This window comes from Marmota flaviventris, chromosome X (genome assembly GCF_047511675.1).
Source record: "Marmota flaviventris isolate mMarFla1 chromosome X, mMarFla1.hap1, whole genome shotgun sequence".
NCBI classification, from domain to species: Eukaryota; Metazoa; Chordata; class Mammalia; order Rodentia; family Sciuridae; genus Marmota; species Marmota flaviventris.
In genome coordinates, this window is record NC_092518.1 from 78,285,679 (window position 1) to 78,305,337 (window position 19,659).

The 19,659-nt window shown below is 36.1% G+C and overlaps 1 pseudogene; it reads right to left on the bottom strand.

The window, feature by feature from the left end:
* Window positions 1-793: 793 nt before the first annotated feature.
* On the bottom strand, window positions 794-13,855 carry LOC114091398 (tripartite motif-containing protein 6 pseudogene; annotated as a pseudogene).
* Between the last annotated feature and the right edge of the window lie 5,804 nt (window positions 13,856-19,659).

The following is a 19,659-nucleotide window of genomic DNA, read 5'->3' on the forward strand; positions in this document are numbered from 1 at the left end:
TTTTTTTTCCTTTCCTTTTTTTAAACTTCAATTAACTTGGAAAGTATATTTCTTTTTCATTTTTTGTTTGCCACCCTTAAATTTTTAAGGTCAAGGATGAAGGTTGTGGTAGAGTTTATAATGAAGGCTGAAGTTAAAAGCTCTTCCTTTAATGTGAACTTAAAGCCATAGAAATGACAATGGTTTGTATTTAGCACTCAATCCTTTATATAATTACACAGTAATTTCTTTGCTCATTATTGCATTTTATAAAAGAAATTACAAGAATGTAAAGTTACAGGCCAATTTCTTTTATAAACATAGATGGAAATAAAACCTAATTAATTATTTGCCTCCAACAATTAATAATAATTTATTTCAGGAATTTGTGGTAGATTTAACAATGGAAATAAATCAATGTACTTGTCCCTGATAACAGTAAAAATGACACACGGTTATCTCAATAATTATAGGAAATCTGTTGAATTCATATTTCATTCAATACAAAAACTTGCAGCCAATTAATAGAAAAAAATTTCTTAGATTTGGTCCATGCATCAATGAAAAAAAATTTCCATCTAATGCCATATATGCTTGATGATAAAATGTTGAAAGCTCCCCCATCCTACTTTAACATCTGTCAAGGATGTTCACCATTATTATCATGTGACTACCCTACTATTGAGTGAATGAATGTTCAACAGAAAAGGAGTGAGAACACAAAAGAGATCAGAAAGGAGACTCAAATGTAGATAAGCCACAGGGTGAATGGTACTACTTAACTGTTGGTAGGGGCCACAGGATGTCAAAAAACTTAGGGGATGTAGGGTCCTTGGGACCCTACATTAAAGTATGGACAAATGGCAGTAGAAAAGTAATATTTAGAGAGAGTGTAGATAGGCAAGTCATGATTCATGACATTATAAAATAAGACAGCGTCATCCTAGTCTAAAAAATCCCAATGTGGCAAGTGGGCACAGTCCTAGAGAGGAGTAGGAAAATGGAAGACTCTTCACAGGCTCTCTCTTCACATTTATGCTGCAACCCAATCACCCAGTATCCATTCTGTGGTGGTGTCTGGAATAAGCATTCTGGTTTTTAGCAAACTGTCTTGAAAGAAAAGGTAGATCCCATGGAATTATTGCACACTCCCCAGTATCCAGGTAGTCTTACTGGTCACATCTACCTCTCAGTAGTATTTTCCTAAGGAGAAGAGCTAAGAGCCAGGACACTACACTCACAATGTTCTTCCAAACCAGAAGGTCCAGATAGCTTAGTACCCATGAATCCCACCTGTCTCCAATTTTTAGACAGGACAAGATTTAAATTAGCCATATGGGTTTAATGCAATGCCAATCAAAATCCCAACGGCATTTCTTGTAGAAATAGAGAAAGCAATCATGAAATTCATATGGAAAAATAAAAGACCCAGAATAGCAAAAACAATGCTAAGCAGGAAGTGTGAATCAGGCGGTATAGCGATGCCAGACTTCAAACTATACTACAGAGCAATAGTAACAAAAACAGCATGGTACTGGTACCAAAACAGGCGGGTGGACCAATGGTACAGAATAGAGGACACAGAAACCAATCCACAAAACTACAACTATCTTATATTTGATAAAGGGGCTAAAAGCATGCAATGGAGGAAGGATAGCATCTTCAACAAATGGTGCTGGGAAAACTGGAAATCCATATGCAACAAAATGAAACTGAATCCCTTTCTCTCGCCATGCACAAAAGTGAATTCAAAATGGATCAAGGAGCTTGATATCAAATCAGAGACGCGCCGTCTGATAGAAGAAAAAGTTGGCTACGATCTACAGTCAGTGGGGTCGGGCTCCAAATTCCTCAATAGGACACCCATAGCACAAAAGTTAATAACTAGAATCAACAAATGGGACTTACTCAAACTAAAAAGTTTTTTCTCAGCAAAAGAAACAATAAGAGAGGTAAATAGGGAGCCTACACCCTGGGAACAAATCTTTACTCCTCACACTTCAGATAGAGCCCTAATATCCAGAGTATACAAAGAACTCAAAAAATTAGACAATAAGAAAACAAACAACCCAATCAACAAATGGGCCAAGGACCTGAACAGACACTTCTCAGAGGAGGACATACAGTCAATCAACAAGTACATGAAAAAATGCTCAACATCTCTAGCTGTCAGAGAAATGCAAATCAAAACCACCCTAAGATACCATCTCACTCCAGTAAGATTGGCAGCCATTAGGAAGTCAAACAACAACAAGTGCTGGCGAGGATGTGGGGAAAAGGGTACACTTGTACATTGCTGGTGGGACTGCAGATTGGTGCAGCCAATTTGGAAAGCAGTATGGAGATTTCTTGGAAAGCTGGGAATGGAGCCACCATTTGACCCAGCTATTCCCCTTCTTGGTCTATTCCCTAAAGACCTAAAAAGAGCATGCTACAGGGACACTGCTACATCGATGTTCATAGCAGCACAGTTCACAATAGCAAGACTGTGGAACCAACCTAGATGCCCTTCAATAGACGAATGGATAAAAAAAATGTGGCATTTATACACAATGGAGTATTACTCTGCATTAAAAAATGACAAAATCATAGAATTTACAGGGAAATGGATGGCATTAGAGCAGATTATGCTAAGTGAAGCTAGCCAATCCCTAAAAAACAAATGCCAAATGTCTTCTTTGATATAAGGAGAGTAACTAAGAACAGTGTAGGGACGAAGAACAGGAGAAGAAGATTAACATTTAACAGGGATGAGAGGTGGGAGGGAAAGGGAGAGAGAAGGGAAATTGCATGGTAATGGAAGGAGACCCTCAGGGTTATACAGTGGAGGAGGTAGAGAGAGAGGAGGGGAGGGGAGGGGAGAGGTGGGGAGGGGGGAGGGTGGAGGATGGGAAAGGCAGCGGAGCACAACAGACACTAGTATGGCAATTTGTAAATCAATGGATGTGTAACTGATGTGATTCTGCAATCTGTGTATGGGGTGAAGGTGGGAGTTCATAACCCACTTGAATCAAAGTGTGGAATATGATATGTCAAGAAATTTGTAATGTTTTGAACAACCCACAATAAAAAATTTAAAATAAATAAATAAATAAATAAATTAGCCATATGGGGATTCAGAGTCATGTCTACCCAGTAGCTCTGCACATCTGTCGAATCTCAAAACATCTGCAGGATCTTTTTCAGATCTTGGACTTGAAACATACTTCTCAGCTTGGTCCGGAGAATTTGGGCTTCCTCAGGGTCCAGAACTTACTCCTTTCCATGACATTACTTACAACCTGCAGCAGATCCAATACTGAGCCTCGGCATTAACTCTCCAGGTCGAAATTAGCTCTCCCAATGACTGGCTCTGGTGGATTAGCTCACCTTCAGCTTTCTCTATAATACTCAGATCCTTCCTCCTTCTCCAATTTCATTACTTCCTACTCCTCCTCTTTGTTTAGGATACTTTGCAGCTGATTAAACTCTGTCTCGATCCTGTGTCTCTCAGGCTCCATCTGATTCTTCCAGGATGCCCTCTTCTCTCTGATAATAGCTCTTAGCCTCTCAGTTTCCTGCTGCTCTTTCCTCAACTTCTTCAGAGACTCCTGGAACATTTCCTGATACTCCTGGGTGACCTCCTCCATGAGAAATGTATGGTAACCACAGTGTTCCTGAGAATGTTCACAAAACCAGAAAATTAGTTTCCCAACCTCCTTACAGAAGAGCTGGAGCTTCTCTCCATGGTGTGCACAAAGAATTATCTTCAGCTGCTTTCCTAGGTACAACACCACTTCTGAGTTATGTCATTTTTTACCTGAGAGAAAAAATGTTGCTTTAAGATCTACCTGTGATTCTCACTGCTACTGATCCAGAATTAGGCCCTAAGACTTTCTGGGCCCTATCCAAACTATCCTTGTGAATATTCTCCTTGGCAATAGCCCAAGTCTCTGGTGAGTCTCCCAAGGCAGAGTTATGGTGGTGGCATAGTAGAAAAAGTCCTGTTATTAATTCTCTGGTGGGACCAGACACTGGTAGAAAAGTCTACTTTTGTCATTAATAGATACATATGGATATAGATTAGATAAATAGATAGATACAGGTATAGATATGTATACTAAACTGCTAACAGTGAATGAGATAAAATTGAAAGATTTTATTTTTCTATTATATATATATATTTCTGTATTGTTTGAAGTTTTAAATAAGAAGCATTATAAATATCATAATAAAATGCTCTCATAAAAGTAGAAAAATCTACTAGATAATACAAATGATACATTTTATCTCATTTGTTGATAAGGAGAATAAATTAGGCATTCCTTCAGAAGCACTTAATGTCTGCAGCAATTATTTATTAATGTCCAGAATGTTTAGTCACTTGGGGGCAGAACTTTAAAACCAAGCACAGTGGGAAACAATTATCTACTCCAAAAGATATTTACTAAATATATATCAGCACAGTTCTCTCAGGTCCCCATCCTTAAGTTCTTTATATTGTGGCTATATTTTTCTTATATGTTGTTTTAGTTAGATTTTTCACTGCTGTGACCAAAATACCCCAAAAGAACAATTTTAGAGAAGGAAATGTTTACCTGGGGGCTCATGGTTTCAGAGGTCTCAGTCCACAGACAGCCGCTCCATTCCTTAGGGCTCAAGGTGAGGCAGAACATCATGGTGAAAGAGTATGGCAGAAGGAACTGGCTCACATGATTAACAGAAAGCAGAGAGAGAGCCTCCACTCTCCAGATAAAAAATATATACTCCAAGGCATGCCTTCAATGACCCACCTTCTCCAGCCACACCCTATCTGCCTTCAGTTACCACTCAGTTAATACTATCAGGCGATTAATTCACTGATTGGGTTAAGGTTCTCATAACCTAATAATTTCACCTCTAAACCTTCTTGCATTGTCTTGCACATGAGCTTTGGGGAGATACCTCATATCTAAGCCATAACACACGTTTTTTATAGTGCTCAGGTGGGGGGCTTCTGCTTATACCCTTGAAAAATGTCTCCTACAGGATTTACCTTCTTTCCATAAACAACTAGAAAGATGTGCAAACATATGATGCAAGTTTTTTCTGACATTGGGCAACAGGTTATGCAGGATTTTGAGCCTTGAGAAGAGTGAGATAAATGAGGAGAGCTTTATAATCTTGATTTCCTGCTGGAGACATCTTCTGGACAGTGAGAACAGGGAGAGGGAATACTCACTGAGTTGAGGAGACAGAGATCAGGATTAAGGGAGCACAGTGCAACTAGAACTTGTGAGGCAGACTATTGGAGAGAAGAGAATTTATAGAGAAATGGCTCCAGAAATCTGCACAGGATTCTCTCTTAGTCTTTGGCTGAAACCAATCTGTTAGATTGATACTCTTTCAGGTTGGTCAAGGAACAACTGTACCAAAAGAACAAGTATCCAGTAGCTGTAAGCTAGTTTCAAGAGTTCACACAGGTCTGGGGATAATTTTAGTTCCAACTGACCAGAGGAGAGAGACGGGGTTGAATGCCTATGGCATTTGGTAGAGATCTCAGAAGATCAGACCTTAGTACTAGGGCTAAAAAAGGCTAAAATACAAGCTCCGTAAGCTTTAAGATGAAGTCCTGTGGTTTTTGAAGGAACACTATAAATTCTAGCCATTGACAACATAAAATTCATAATATCTGCCACTCAGTAAAATAATTGTTATATATGAAAAGAAGCAGAAAAATGTGGCCCATAAGCAGAAGGAAAACAGATCCTGAAATGAAACATGATGGAATTTGCCAACATAGACACTGAAAGAGCTACATACATTTCATAGCACTTATAGAAGTAAAAAACAAAATAAACAAAACTAGGAACACAACGAGAAGAGAAATGCAAGATATAAAAAAGACCACATAGAACTTAACAACAGTGAAAATACAATATCTGAATGAAAATTTCCTTATGTGGGATTGATAGCCTTAGACACTGCAGAAGAAAAGATCAGTGACCTTGAAGACATAGCAATAAAAACTTTGCAAACTGAAGCACAGAGCAAGGGAAAAACACTGAAGTTTTGTTTTTTTTTTTTAAAGGAGCCTCAGTAACCACATCAAATAGTCTAACTTCCCAGTAATTGGAGTGCTAGAAAACCCTAGGGAGAAGAAAAAATATTTGATGAAATAGCAGCCAAACATTTTCTAAATGTGATGAAAACTACAAATATACACATCAAGGATGCTCAAAAAACTCAAAGCAGGATAAATGAAGTGGCCATTTGTTTGTGTTATTGTTCCCTGAAAGCTGACATATGAAAGGGCTTTTATTCTGATTCTTTAGTTCTATATTTTATATCTGATTCTTTAGTTCTATATTTTCTCTCTCTATATATATTTAGTTGTATATTTCCTTATTCTGCCTCCCTGATCTAGTATCTTTTCTGATTTCTTAAAACTGATTGCCATATGGACCAAAGGAATGAAAATGTCCATGTTGACAAAGGGAAAGAGATGAAAATTAGCAAAACTCCACTTTGTCTACCCTGGATCTCTCCACTCAGGTAGGAGGTCTCTATAATATCTACCTATCATTATGGTGTTGGACTTGGGTGCCTCAAATAAGTCCTTAGTAATGACTTTCTCTTATTAGGTTTCTTTCATAGGGTGCCTCCTAAGATTGCTACTCTAATTTTATTGAAAAAAAAATTTAAAACCTGGGTATTGAACCCAAGGGTGTTTTACCAGTGATACACATCCCCAGCCCCTTCTATTTTTTCTTTTGAGACAGGGTCTCACTAAATTGCTTAGGGTCTTGCTAAATTGCCGAGGCTGGCCTTGAGTGGCTTCAAACTCCCATGTTGCTGGGATTACGGCATACACCACTGTGGAATACTTGAATAATAAGAACTGTGAGCTGGACAAGGTGGCACAGACCAGCTACTCTAGGAGGCTAAGACTGGAGAATCTCAAGTTCAAGGCTAGCCTCAGCAATTTAGTGAGATTCTATCTCAAAATTTTAAAGAGGGGCTAGGGATATGGCTCAGTGATCGAGTGCTTGCCTAGCATGCATGAGGACCTGAGTTCAAACCCTAGTACTGAAAATAATTATAATACTAAAATAATAATAATAATAATAATAATGATAAATTTATGTCTATTCCTTGAGTGTCTATTTTGTGCCTTGTTACATAAGCCAGTCAATGGGTATAGCCTTATGGACTGATTAGACCAATTATCTCCAGATTCTAACATGCATCAGAATCATGTAGAAAGCTGATAAATCAGATTGCTGAACTCCATCCCCAAAGGTTACGATTCATTACATCTGAGATGAGGCTGATGGTTTGTATTTCTAACAAGTTCCCAGGTGATGCTGATGTTGCTTATACTCCAACTACAAAGTGACAATTACTGTATTAGACTATATTTGTGAAATTCCAACTATTGTGAAATCCTGCATGTCTCAAGCCTCTATTTCTACCTCTTCCATATGGAGATTCATTTCTCTCCAAATAATAGCTCTTATTTCTAACATGCATTTCATATTCCTTCTATATATCTTAATGAAATTTATCATAGTCTTTCTGTTTTGTAAGTTTTTTATTTGATGTGTTGATCTTGAATACTAGATTGTTTTTGAAGTTAGAAGTCCATTTTGAAGCCATATACATGAGTGGTCAATGCTCAGCAAATGGGTGTTGATAGAAACAGTGAACATGCATCGCAGAGAATCACTGCAAAACTAGTTTTCAAAAGCCAGACCAATTAACAAATTGATATTTTTCCATATATGTACCATGATGTGTGTATTCCTATTTAGAGAAATTCCTTACTACAAAATAACAACTTGGTGACGGAAATGGATACAGAACTGAAAAAAAAAATGTTTCTGCTACTTTATATGCACCAAGTCAAAGAAGTGTTAGATAAAATTTGTGTCCTTGAATTAAGAAGAATAACTTAAACAAGAGTTGTCTAATTATTATTCACTTTTAGTCCTAATTATTATCAGTGGCACACTATAACTGCTGGGAAAGGTCAAATATTTCCCCAACAACTCCATCTTCTGGAAGTAACAACTCTCTAACAATGGTAAAGAACACATAATTCTTAAGAGAGAGGTTTTTTGGTGTGAGAAACAAAGTAAAGTTTAAGGTTCAGGTGTATTCACATGGAAGGGATGTGGGAAGATGAACCCCTTCCAAGTTGAGAGCCCCCATACTTTTGTTCCTGTAAAGCCAAATAAACACATAAGGTCAGTGTCTAAAGGCACAGGAGACAGTTTCAGCAACCACTTTAAGATTGTCAGGGCAGATTTTCGCTTTACCTGTTCTCTCACTATCAGAGTGAGGGCAAAGGAAAGGGTTGGGTCAAGGAATAGTATCTAGAAAAATGACTCTAAACTCCCTTTGCTTCCTTAGAGTTGGATAAATAGAGCCATCTTCATTCATACATGATCCAGCTCAATTTAACCTGAGACTATAGAAAGATTTGAGACCATAGCTCTAGCTAGAAGGCAGCGTTCACTTGGCAGTGTCTCCTCTGTGCTATATATTCTCCTCAGAAACCTGTTACAGGACAAGCAGCATGATAGAATCTAAAGATTCAAAAATTTGGGATCCCAGCCACCTCACTTCCCATGTGCTGTAACTAACATATGTGTCCTGTGATACATTCAATTATATATAGGGATGAAGTCTGTTTCATGCAAAATATCTGATTATAAACAATTCAATAGATGAAGCCTGTTTCATGCAAAGTATCTGATTATAAACAATTCAATAGATAAATTATAAACAATTCAATAGATAAATAGAAAATGAAATAATATCATGTTTTTAATTGAACATGCAAAATGTTGTGAGGAATTTCATGGTCATGCTATTTCTGTTCCAAAATCTGAGTTTTGCAACAGATATTATAAATATCACAGTAACGAGCTGGATCGTTTTTCCTGGTATATTGTTTTCTCTATTATTGTATTTTCCTGGAAGATATAGCTCTTCTTCTCTTTCTCCATCTTTTACATTTATTTTTCACATAGCTCCTCTCAAAAGTCTTCTCTTCATTTCTGCAAAGTTCTCTACCAGTCAGCATTTTGGTATTACGAAGAGTTACTTTATTATTAGTGCCAGTTTATCAATAAAACCATTTTCATGAGCAAGTCTAAATGATCCTGTATTATTGTAAAAGAGCACAGTTGGAATAAATTATAATTATATTTTTTTATGCTGAAATGAAAGGTCATTTCCTCAGGTCTTTACTCACACTGAACTATTAAATGTGTATTCTAATAAGCTACATTCAACTTTTTTAATACACCCTCTTTATTGGTTTCTTTCTATCCTCCATTTCATTTACTGATCTGCATTTCTGTTTATGGCAGCATCCTCTAATAATGCCATGACTTGCTCAGCAAAATCCTACCACTTTTGGCGACTGACCAAGCTTACACAATGTGCTCTCACATAAAAGCTTCCTCATTGCGAACTGCTATGTGAACTATTTTGGTAGGGATTTTATAATGCTGCTTTGTAATTAAATGAATGAAAATTAAGGATCCAATTTCAAATTAGCTTGTACAAAGTCATTATCTGTCATTCTGACCAGAAAAGCAGTAGGCTCTATATCATTTGAATAATATGCTAGTGGGAAAGGCATGTCACTTATCCTAAGTCTTAATATCATATTCATATTTGAACATTGTCTAATTATATTTAATAAAATGTAGGGATATATAAAAAGCACAAATCACTTATGAAGATTCATTTCTTAAATTAAGATAGCATCTACAGGCTTCCATGTAATTTACTAAATAAAAATACTACTCTAATTTAACTTAAAGCATTTGGAATGAGCTCATCATCATGTATATTTGAGGGAAACATATTTCTGAAGATTTAAAAATGTTTAGTGATGAACTTGGAGTTTTTTAAATTGCAAAAATTCAAGTGTGCTTGTTTTATGATTTTTTTTCTAATAAAAATACCAAAAACAATGAATCTCTCATGGATATAAAAATAAAAACGAATCATTTTCCTAAAGCAGGGTATTCTGATGTGATGTGAGACCCAAAACACATTCCCTGATAAGCTCGATAAAATCATATAGTACCTTCTTTTGAATAGGGTTTATTAAGCATAAATTAAAAGTAGCTGAGTGACAATCACTGTTAGACATTTTCCCAAATGTTGATTTTGAAAACCCATGAATATATACAATAAATATTGAATAGTGTTTAGTTTTTCACTAACAAAATAGCAGGGCCTGCATTAGCACTGGATCATAAATTCAGAAGTGGATCCTTTTGCCATTGGCACATGCAAGCATGCACACACACATACACACACACACACAGAGAACTCTTGACAACTGCAAGGGATTCACTAGTGATCAGTCGCTGGTATCAGAAGTAGCAGATAGTTAAGGGAGTACTAGTAAATCCTCTCTCCCACAACACTGCCTTCTGGCAATTGGAATTTTATCCCATAAGAATGAAAAATAAGCAAATACATCAAACTCTAATGAGTAAAATTAATACTTGGAGTGGCTCTGTCTCTCTGTCATCTGGTCCTGCTGATCATGTCTATAAATGGGTAGTACGTCTATCTACACTTTAAATCTAGGAAGTTGTGTGATTCTATGGACTTGGACATGCTCACTTCTGCTTTAAAGCAGGTTTTTTGGGAGCAATTTAACAATGCCCATGATTAGAATATTGTAATTTGGATATATCATTGTATTCCAAACACAGAAAACTTCTTAATCAGCTTGTAATACAAATACATGTGGAATCTTTCTCTTAACTACCCAAATTTAGAACTCAAGTGAATCTATTTTCTTTAAAAAATTACAATTTTTGTGTTAGAAAATAGGAGAAAAGAACACAACTAAGCAATTATAGAATCCATCAAAGTCAACAAATTTCTATTATAGAATCTGTAGGCTTAAATATGGGTCTCCCTGTTAGATAAGTTTTAAAGTCCTTACTAAGCCTCTTTTCCCATACTATGCAATATGATTAAATCATTCAGAGAAAGTTTCTCTCTCTGGTGGTTTGACTTCTTCCCTCAAAACAGATGGAAAAGACTTTTAAAAAATTATTAATTTCTACATTTGCTGTACTTCAGGTCAATTTGATAAATTCACATTTGTGAATAAAGTAAAACAAGAAAATACGGATGTAGTGTATATCCTTCTCATTTTAATACATAACTTTGTTGACTTAAAATCCAACTTTCATGTGTAAAAAGAGTACATATTGAATTTGATATGATTACAGGGAAAATGCTGACATTTTGTGGTTTATTTTTTAAAAAATGAACATGTTATTTAGGAAATAACCTCTTCCTGTGTTATATAAATGCTAATATGACTCCAACACTAATTTAAAATTAGAGTGAAAAGTCTATTATAATGAATTCATCCTACATTTCATAACTTGACAAATTTTCCTAAAACATGGCTTCTATTTTGTCACCCCTTTAGGAAATGGACATATACTTGGTTTACTACCACATTAAATCTAAACTTCCCTTCCAGGTTTCTGAGGCTTTTCAAAACCAGACCTTTCTTTCTCTAACATTATCTCCAACTTATTTTGAAATGCACTTTTTCTGTCAGATGTCAGGCAAAGGTTTTAAGATAAAGAAGGAAAGAATTGTAAAGTCTTGAGAAAACTGTCCTGACTGAGAAGAAGTAGACGAATAGTTTCCACTCTCAGACATATGACAGAGCTGTCTGATTTCCAATAGCTGATGCCTGTTTTCCAGACTTTGGCTATTACTCATTAGACTTATGGATTTTCTTTATGACTTCTTTCCTTACTAACCTTACCTTTACTAACGTCTATGACATGGACTCCTACTAGGAATATGTCTCTCATTCAAGACTTTCAATTGCTGACCATGAATGCGTTCTGGTTTCCTAGCCCCTCCCACTGTTGCAGCTCAACCAAACAATTTGGATTTCTTATAGTCCTACTTCATACACAATGCACATTCTTACCTAAAAATATTGCAAGTTTTTGCTTGTACTAATCCTAATCCTGAAATAACCTCAATTAGCTCCAGTTCATAGCTAGTCCTCAAAAACCAGTTCAATTTCTACCACCAGCATTAAATCTTCTGTAGCTGCTCCAGCTCACTGTGTTTCTCCTTGCCCCCACCCAGATTCCTTTGACACATATAGTTTGTATCTCAACCATTCATTTCTTCTTTCAACAAGATTTTTTTAGGGTTTTCTATATGCTGGACACTCTTACAACAGTGTAAGTCTGTGCCTTAGAATTTACAGTTTAATGGAGAAGACAGACAAATGATATGATTTAATAAGAGTTATTATAGAGAGAAATGAGAGTGAAATGATGTATCAAGGGTTGAAGTTGGAAGAGGAGTGAAGGGAAGATAAAAGAAGAATGATGTTAGATAGAAAAGTATATAGAGAAATTATACTCCATGTATGTATAATATGTCAAAATACGCTGCTACTTCCATGTATATCTAAATAGAACAACAACAAAAATTATGGAGATGTCAAGGTACTAGACGTCTGCAAGGTCACAGATTCAACCAAGTGGAAATAATGGTAACAATCCTTTTCTCTTTTCTCTCACTTTGCCTGTTTCAACAGCATCATGCCCCAGTAAGAAAGATCCAGTGAGAATCAGGGAGTTTTAGCAAGATGTTGAGAAAATTACCATGAGGAAAGAATAGTCTTTTCAAGAATAGGTGGTGGGACAAGTAGGTACCTACATGGAAAAGAATGAAGTTGGACCTCCACTTCACATTAAATATAAAAATCAGCTCAAAATATACAAAAGATCATTGTGAGAATGAAAACTGTAAAAATTCTTAGAAGAAAGATATGCATAAATATTCCCTGACCTTGGATTAGCAATGGTGTCTAGGCTAAGCTACTAAAAAACACAAGCAACAAAAGAAAAAATATGTGTCTTGGACATCATTCAAATACTACATATATATTTCAAAGGACACCATTAACAAAGTGAAGACAACCCACAGAATGGAGAAAGTTTTTACAAATCACATATTTGAAAAACACATGCTGATAAAACTGTGAGAACCTGGTACCATGGAACTACTCTGGGCATCCTGGATCCAGGCTGATAGGAGCAGGTGGTTACTGGCCTTTGGCAGGGTCTTTACCTGGTGGGTTCCCTAGGAAAAGCTGTTTGGAGAAACTTTTCAGCTTGGGGACGGGACATTGTTTATCTAGTAGTCCACATGAGGACTGTAGTTTCATAGGATGATTGGTATTTCTTCTGTTGGGCATTTATCCAGGTGGTTTAGTTTCCAGTCAGCTCTCTTTAGCTTGAACACCTTGATCTGGCAGCTCATTGAGTGCACGTGTTCCTGTGTACTCTCTGTTCTTCTACTACTTACAACTGTTGATCTATACTTGAAGGGCACACCCTTCTAGTCCCGTGCTTCCCCCTCATGAATTCTCTATTGATACAATGCACCTGAATGAATGCAAACTCTCCCTGCAGGAACCCACATAAGCTAGACTGCTTTCAGCTGCGTGGTGTTGGCCCTGGGACCCAAGGTACCACAGAGAGTAGAACATCAATGTTGGAGGTGTATTCCTGGGCCTGATGCCCCACCAGCCCTCTGGTTCCTGGCACTCAGTGTATTGCAGCTGCCAGTTGAGGAAAATCTGGAAGAGGATGCTCTTGCTGTATTTTGTGTTCACATCTTGAAAGTCTTCCATTTCTGGTTCTCCAGTAGTCGGATTTCCTAAGACTGACCTTGGGTTGAGGTAGGTAAGGATCTCTTCATGCAATTTTATAGCTGGGGACTTAGCAGCACACATGGACTGCAAAGGCATCAGGCAGGCCTCCTTCTCAGGGACAGCACAGGCGGGGGGACTGGGGAGGCACTTCTCCTGCTTGAAAATGGGCATCACACACTGAGAGCTGCCATAACAGCTCAAGTGTAAAACCAAGAGCTTTTTTATGACATGAAAGAAAAGAAAATCTCATATGAGCCAATATTTTTCAGGTTTCTACTAGGAAGAGCAGAATGTAATTTCTAATTCATATTTTCCTAATGTTACACTTGCCCTATTTTCAGGGATCTTATCTATTATTATCTCTGGTTCTTATTGAGAGTACCTGTCCTTCTATCTGCATTACTTTCTGTGACTGTTTGAATTTGTTATTTCCTCATGAATCAGTCTTGTCTCCTGATCCTTGCTTATCTCCAGTTTGATACATCTTACCTTCAGCAGAAACTTATCACATTTGATATAGGTTAGAGTTGAGTATAAGACAATTAATCTAACATGCTTCCCAACTAATGTAAATTTAGCAACTTGATTCTCTCAGCATGTTTTCTGTGTCCACTTTTCTCAATACTAACTTCAGATGGCCTTGCCGGCTCCATTTTCAGGTGAAAGTGAAAAAACTACTAGTATATAGATTATATGATGGACAACACCCTGTGAAATCCATCATTCAAGGAATAGGAAATTGGATAGTGTGCCCTATGATTTATAGGTGGGAAGACACCACTTATCATCTCTAGGAAGATCTGTTATACCTATCGGCTGTGCTCATACTGTGTAGTATATTGTTTTCCAGGTAGGGTAAATCTCACATCCCTATTAGAGTCATTTATTTCCTTTGTATACCCATGGAAGTAGGAAAACAATAAAAGATGCTCACAAGGAAACTCATGGCCCCGTAACATTTGTTCTCAGTCTTGGAGGTTGAGAGAGAAAATGTGACCTCATGGTGCACAGTATGGTCTGGTTGTTTGACGAATGTTCCTTTAGGAAAGCAGAGAGGAAGGGGAAAGAAATAGAAACATCGGAAAGTCACATCTGCTGATAGCTCTATGGCTTTTGATTTGCCCATTATCACCTTGAGAAAATCAGCTAAAGATGTTTAGCTGTGCATATTCATTAATTCAAATAAGAAAAAGAAAAGTAGCAATACCTACTGAAAAGTCAGATGAAAAATATTGAATATGATTTCCTAAGGTAGATATATTTCCTGCAGGGTACTAATGTTCCTGTTCCTGGAAGATCTTGCATTTTTGACCTTTCTATGTTCTAATTCTTAAATTGAGTTGACTAAAATGAACCCATCTATGCAATGGGGTCCCTATGTTCAAAATCTGAATAATAATTAAATATTTTGACTTGAGTGTTCTGTTTCCTTGTCAGTATTCTTTTATGCTAGCATGACTATTAGTTCCACAAATGTCTTAAGTTAGAGGTATTCAAATCTGATAGAAAACTAGAATATTTTATTTGGAGGCAATTTGTAGTTGTGCTTATAAGAGAAAGTAAAGTCCTGAACATAATAGCACAAACTCTTTATATGCCCTCAAAATATTTGAAACATTAGCTTGATTCTCTTTAATCATCAAATTGTTTTGCTCTTTAAAGAACTGACAATAAATATTCAAACTGATTATTATATTATTTAGTCTTCACACAATTCCCAACCATTTCTCTGAGATTTGTTGGGAAATACACCCTTAGTTTGTTGAGATGCTCTGAATTCCATATACCTCTTCTGCACACTTTTGACCAATAAAAAGTACAAGCTTAATAAATATCAGTTGAATGAATGGCTGAATAGTTAGTATGTGTTGTGGACCAGCACAAAGTATAGAAGGACAGAAAATGGTTCAAACACAATCTGAATGATGTTCAGAAAGAATTCGATGATGAGTGATTTCTGAATCTAATCTAGAGTAAAGTATTGGAGATGGGGTATTACATATGGTCTGATGGTTAAGAACCATAAGAGGGCCATATTCCTAACTTAAAATACAACTAGTGGACTAGATTTTTGTTCTGATCCATTCATGAGTTGGATTTCTTAAAAGTTATTAGTCTATGGATACTGCAGTGGATTTCTGGATCTTGTGGAGGGAATCATAACACAGCTGGTGTGGTTCTTAACTAGCTCCCTTTCTTTTTTTTCATGGGCTTCAGTTGCTGAGACCCTTAGTTGGTTTCTTCTAAGCTTGTCCATATCATGATATTTACCACTTTTCATTGACCTCATGCTCTATAAATCTTATAATTAATATGGTGTTATATAGGAAGTTCAAAATCTGTATGTATTATTATATGATGAACTATTTCACTATGACACATGGGAAAAAGAAGATAGAATTACTTTCTAGGAAAATTCATTTGCTTTCCCATATCAGGGATCCTAATGCCTGAATAATAATATCAACAGCAATAAGAATGACAGCAACCTCAGTCTGCATGTGTATAATACTACTTATTTTCAGGGCCCTTGTATATATTATCTCATTTGAAACTGGCAATGGGCAAGGTGATAATTATTACCATTTTGCTGGTGAAAAAAACAGAAGAATATGGATTGTGGCTTTCCCAATTTCACAAAACATTAAACTTTGGCCTTATCCCAACTTATAGTAGGAATTGGGGGGGGGGAGGGAATCACAAGTGGCAACTCTCTTCTAAAGGAAAAAAGCTGCATATTATGTTAATACTGTATAAAGGGGGTGGGAGGGGACAGAAGGCACAGAGAACTTATATCAGAACACAAAGTGGTTTTTCTTGCTTATTATTGTCTGCTATGATAAAACAAGTTGCATAGATCCCATTTCGTTTAAAATAATGTAAATGAAAATGGATTGAATTCATGTAGTCAGGTAAACGTGAACTGGAGAAAATGTTGTAATAAATCCTGTTCAATTAGAGGATTATTTTAATATATGACAAAATATTTGAATGGCGCTAAAACAAACAGGGAATATAAAAGAAACTCATTAAGAAATTAAAATAAAATTCCATTCATAAGAGGTCATTGCCTATCATATTAGGCAACAGAGAAAACAGAATGAAAACATTTAATTTTGGTTGTCAGATTAAGATGAAATAAGATATAAAGTAATAGAATAGATTTCTTTGTGAATTAAAATATTAAAATTTAATCTTTACTTTTAAATATTGTATCTCAAAAATTAAACTCTACCCATAAACTAATCAATATATGGCCCATCTTCATTAAAGAGTAGATTTATAAATGTTGAATAATATTGAACACTTTATTGTTCAATATAAGTGTCACAAACTGAAACTTTTCACTTGGAAAATGAGCTAAATTCATTTACATTCCAAGTATCATGTTGCCAGTATTAAAATTGCAGGATCAAGTTAAAATTTTGTTATCAGTATTAAAATTAATCATAGCCTAATTAATTATTTAAAAGAATTATAATATCATCAGGGGTAATTAGGAAGGTAGGAAAATCAATTATATAGGGCCCATGTAAACTTTTAAAATAAAAAGAGCAGTTGGTATATATCCAGTACAAATGCGCCTGGTACTTATCCAAGACAAAGGCACCAGGGTAGGTCTGCCAAGATTTGTGTGAAATAAAATTACATGGCTTCTAGTTGTATTGTGGTAATGTTGAAATAACAAAGAGAATTTAGTATTTTGGAGTAAGGTCAAAAATATTTAAAAGCATATAACATTTTATGTGGGTACACTTTATGAAGTACAAAATGAAACAATCAGACTGAACAGCTGAATAGCCCCTGTTCCCACATCCTATCACCAGCAAAAAGTCCTCTTATATTGATATACTTTATATTTGAGTGAAAATATTGTAACAAAGATACAATAATTGTATATATAAGGGATTATAGAGCCTCTGAGTTGAATGGGAACTTGCATATCATCCCTTCATATAACCCTTAGACAGAGCAAGAACCCTTGTGGGACTTTCCCAAGGCTACAAAGCAGAGCTTGGATTAGGATCTAGATTTTCCCCTCCTGATTCAAAACTCATTCTTCTGTAACATAGTACTTTACAGCTGAGACTAAGATGTGACTTTCCAAAGCACTTAAGGTTTTTATAAGTCAAGTAAAGCATAAAGATGATAATTTCCAGAATATCAAACACATAAATGCTCCACTTACACTGAAGGGCAATGAAGCATAGTTATGAAAAAAAAATCTATTCTTCATAAGGCCATCACATCCATTTACCTTTATTCCCCCAAACTCAACAAAGGAAACTTTTTCCATATTTTGATCTGGATGATCTTATGGAAAACAGGACACAGGCTCAATGAAACCATTTTGATTTCAGTCAATGAAATTCTTTGCCAACTCTAAAAAAGTAATCACTTTAACTATTTTAAAGATCAATATTTGGATCAATTCACCTGCATCCAAATCCATTGTGAAGATCCTTGAAACAATTGAAAAAACTACATTCATTTTAGTGGAAATATATAATCATGGTTGAGTCTTAATCTTATCTTATATCCAGAAAGTCCTTGAAATTCCACTGAAGTTCATCTATCCCCAAAGTCATAATCTTATTTTCATTCCTCTGGAGTTGCATTTCAATTTCTTAGATGTGTTTCTATATACTTCCTTTTAAAAATTTGCTAAAGTTTTATCCTAGACTGAAGACCATCCCACCTGTCCACCTCCTTCCCTCAACATATAAGAAGTCTTTGAGACTAGAAAAAATGTCACTTAAGATACAGATGCTGGGCTGGGATTGTGGCTCAGTGGTAGAGTGCTTGCCTGGCACGTGCGAGGCCTTGAGTTCTATCCTCAGCACCACATAAAAATAAACAAAGAAAGAAAAAAAAAGATACAGATGCTTGGTAGATAGATAGTCTCTCAATTTAAGTGACTCTACCACATGGCAGGGCTGCAAATTCAGGTTGTTTTCAGGATAGGCAAAATATCCTAAAGTTTTCATTTAGTAAATGCCAAGTGTTTTCCTCTGTGCAATTGTAAGAACATGATACAAGGGTTAGGCTGTGCCCAGAGGCCCTAAAAATAATCACTCAGAAGTTGCAGTTACAGGTTGACTCATGCCCCCCAATAATCCTGTGTTGAAGAACAGGCCCATAGTACTTCAGAATGTGACCTTATTTAGAAGAGGGGTTTGAAATTGGGATTAGTTAAGATGAGGTCATTATAGTGGGCCCTATGCCAAAGTCACTGGTATACTTATAAAAAGGGGAAATTAGGACATTTGGACACAGAAATAGACACACAGAAGGGGAAGACAATGTGAAGAGATGTAGGGAATAGACAGACATTGCCAAGCCAAGAGGACAGACCTGGAAGAGACCCTTCTCTCAACAGCCCCCAGGAAGACCCAACCCCCTGGCACTTCAGTTTTAATTCCTAACCTCAAGAACTGTGAGGCAATACATTTCTGTTAAATCACTCAGATTGTGGTACTTGGTTTCAGCAGCCTTTTGGAACTATTTATAATTACCTGTCTGAAGTTTCAGACAAAAGCAAATATTTTAAAAAGATACTTTATATTAGTTCTTCAAAAGTCATAAAAGCCTTTAGTGTATATGAAGGCTTTTAATGTATGTGGTAGATTTTAAAAAATTAACTAAGAGGGATCTTTAAGTGAACTTGGAAATTCAGTTCAACAGAATCTCAGTTTCTTAACTAATCTGGTTTTATAGCTCAAAATATATTTGAAGTCTCCCTAAAAGTCATATACTTGGGATTGAGAAGTAAACAAAAATTATCTGTAATGTCTGCTCTCATGAAGTATACAGTCATGTAGAATAAAGTGTGTGTATATTTGTGTTTTTTAAAAATTGAACAGGTGAAGGCATGGAAAGGAATAGAAAGGAAGCAAACATTTGATTTTTTTATATGCATGCAAATACTGGACCAGAGATAAACTCATTTAATTTTCACAATAGTTTTGCGAGAT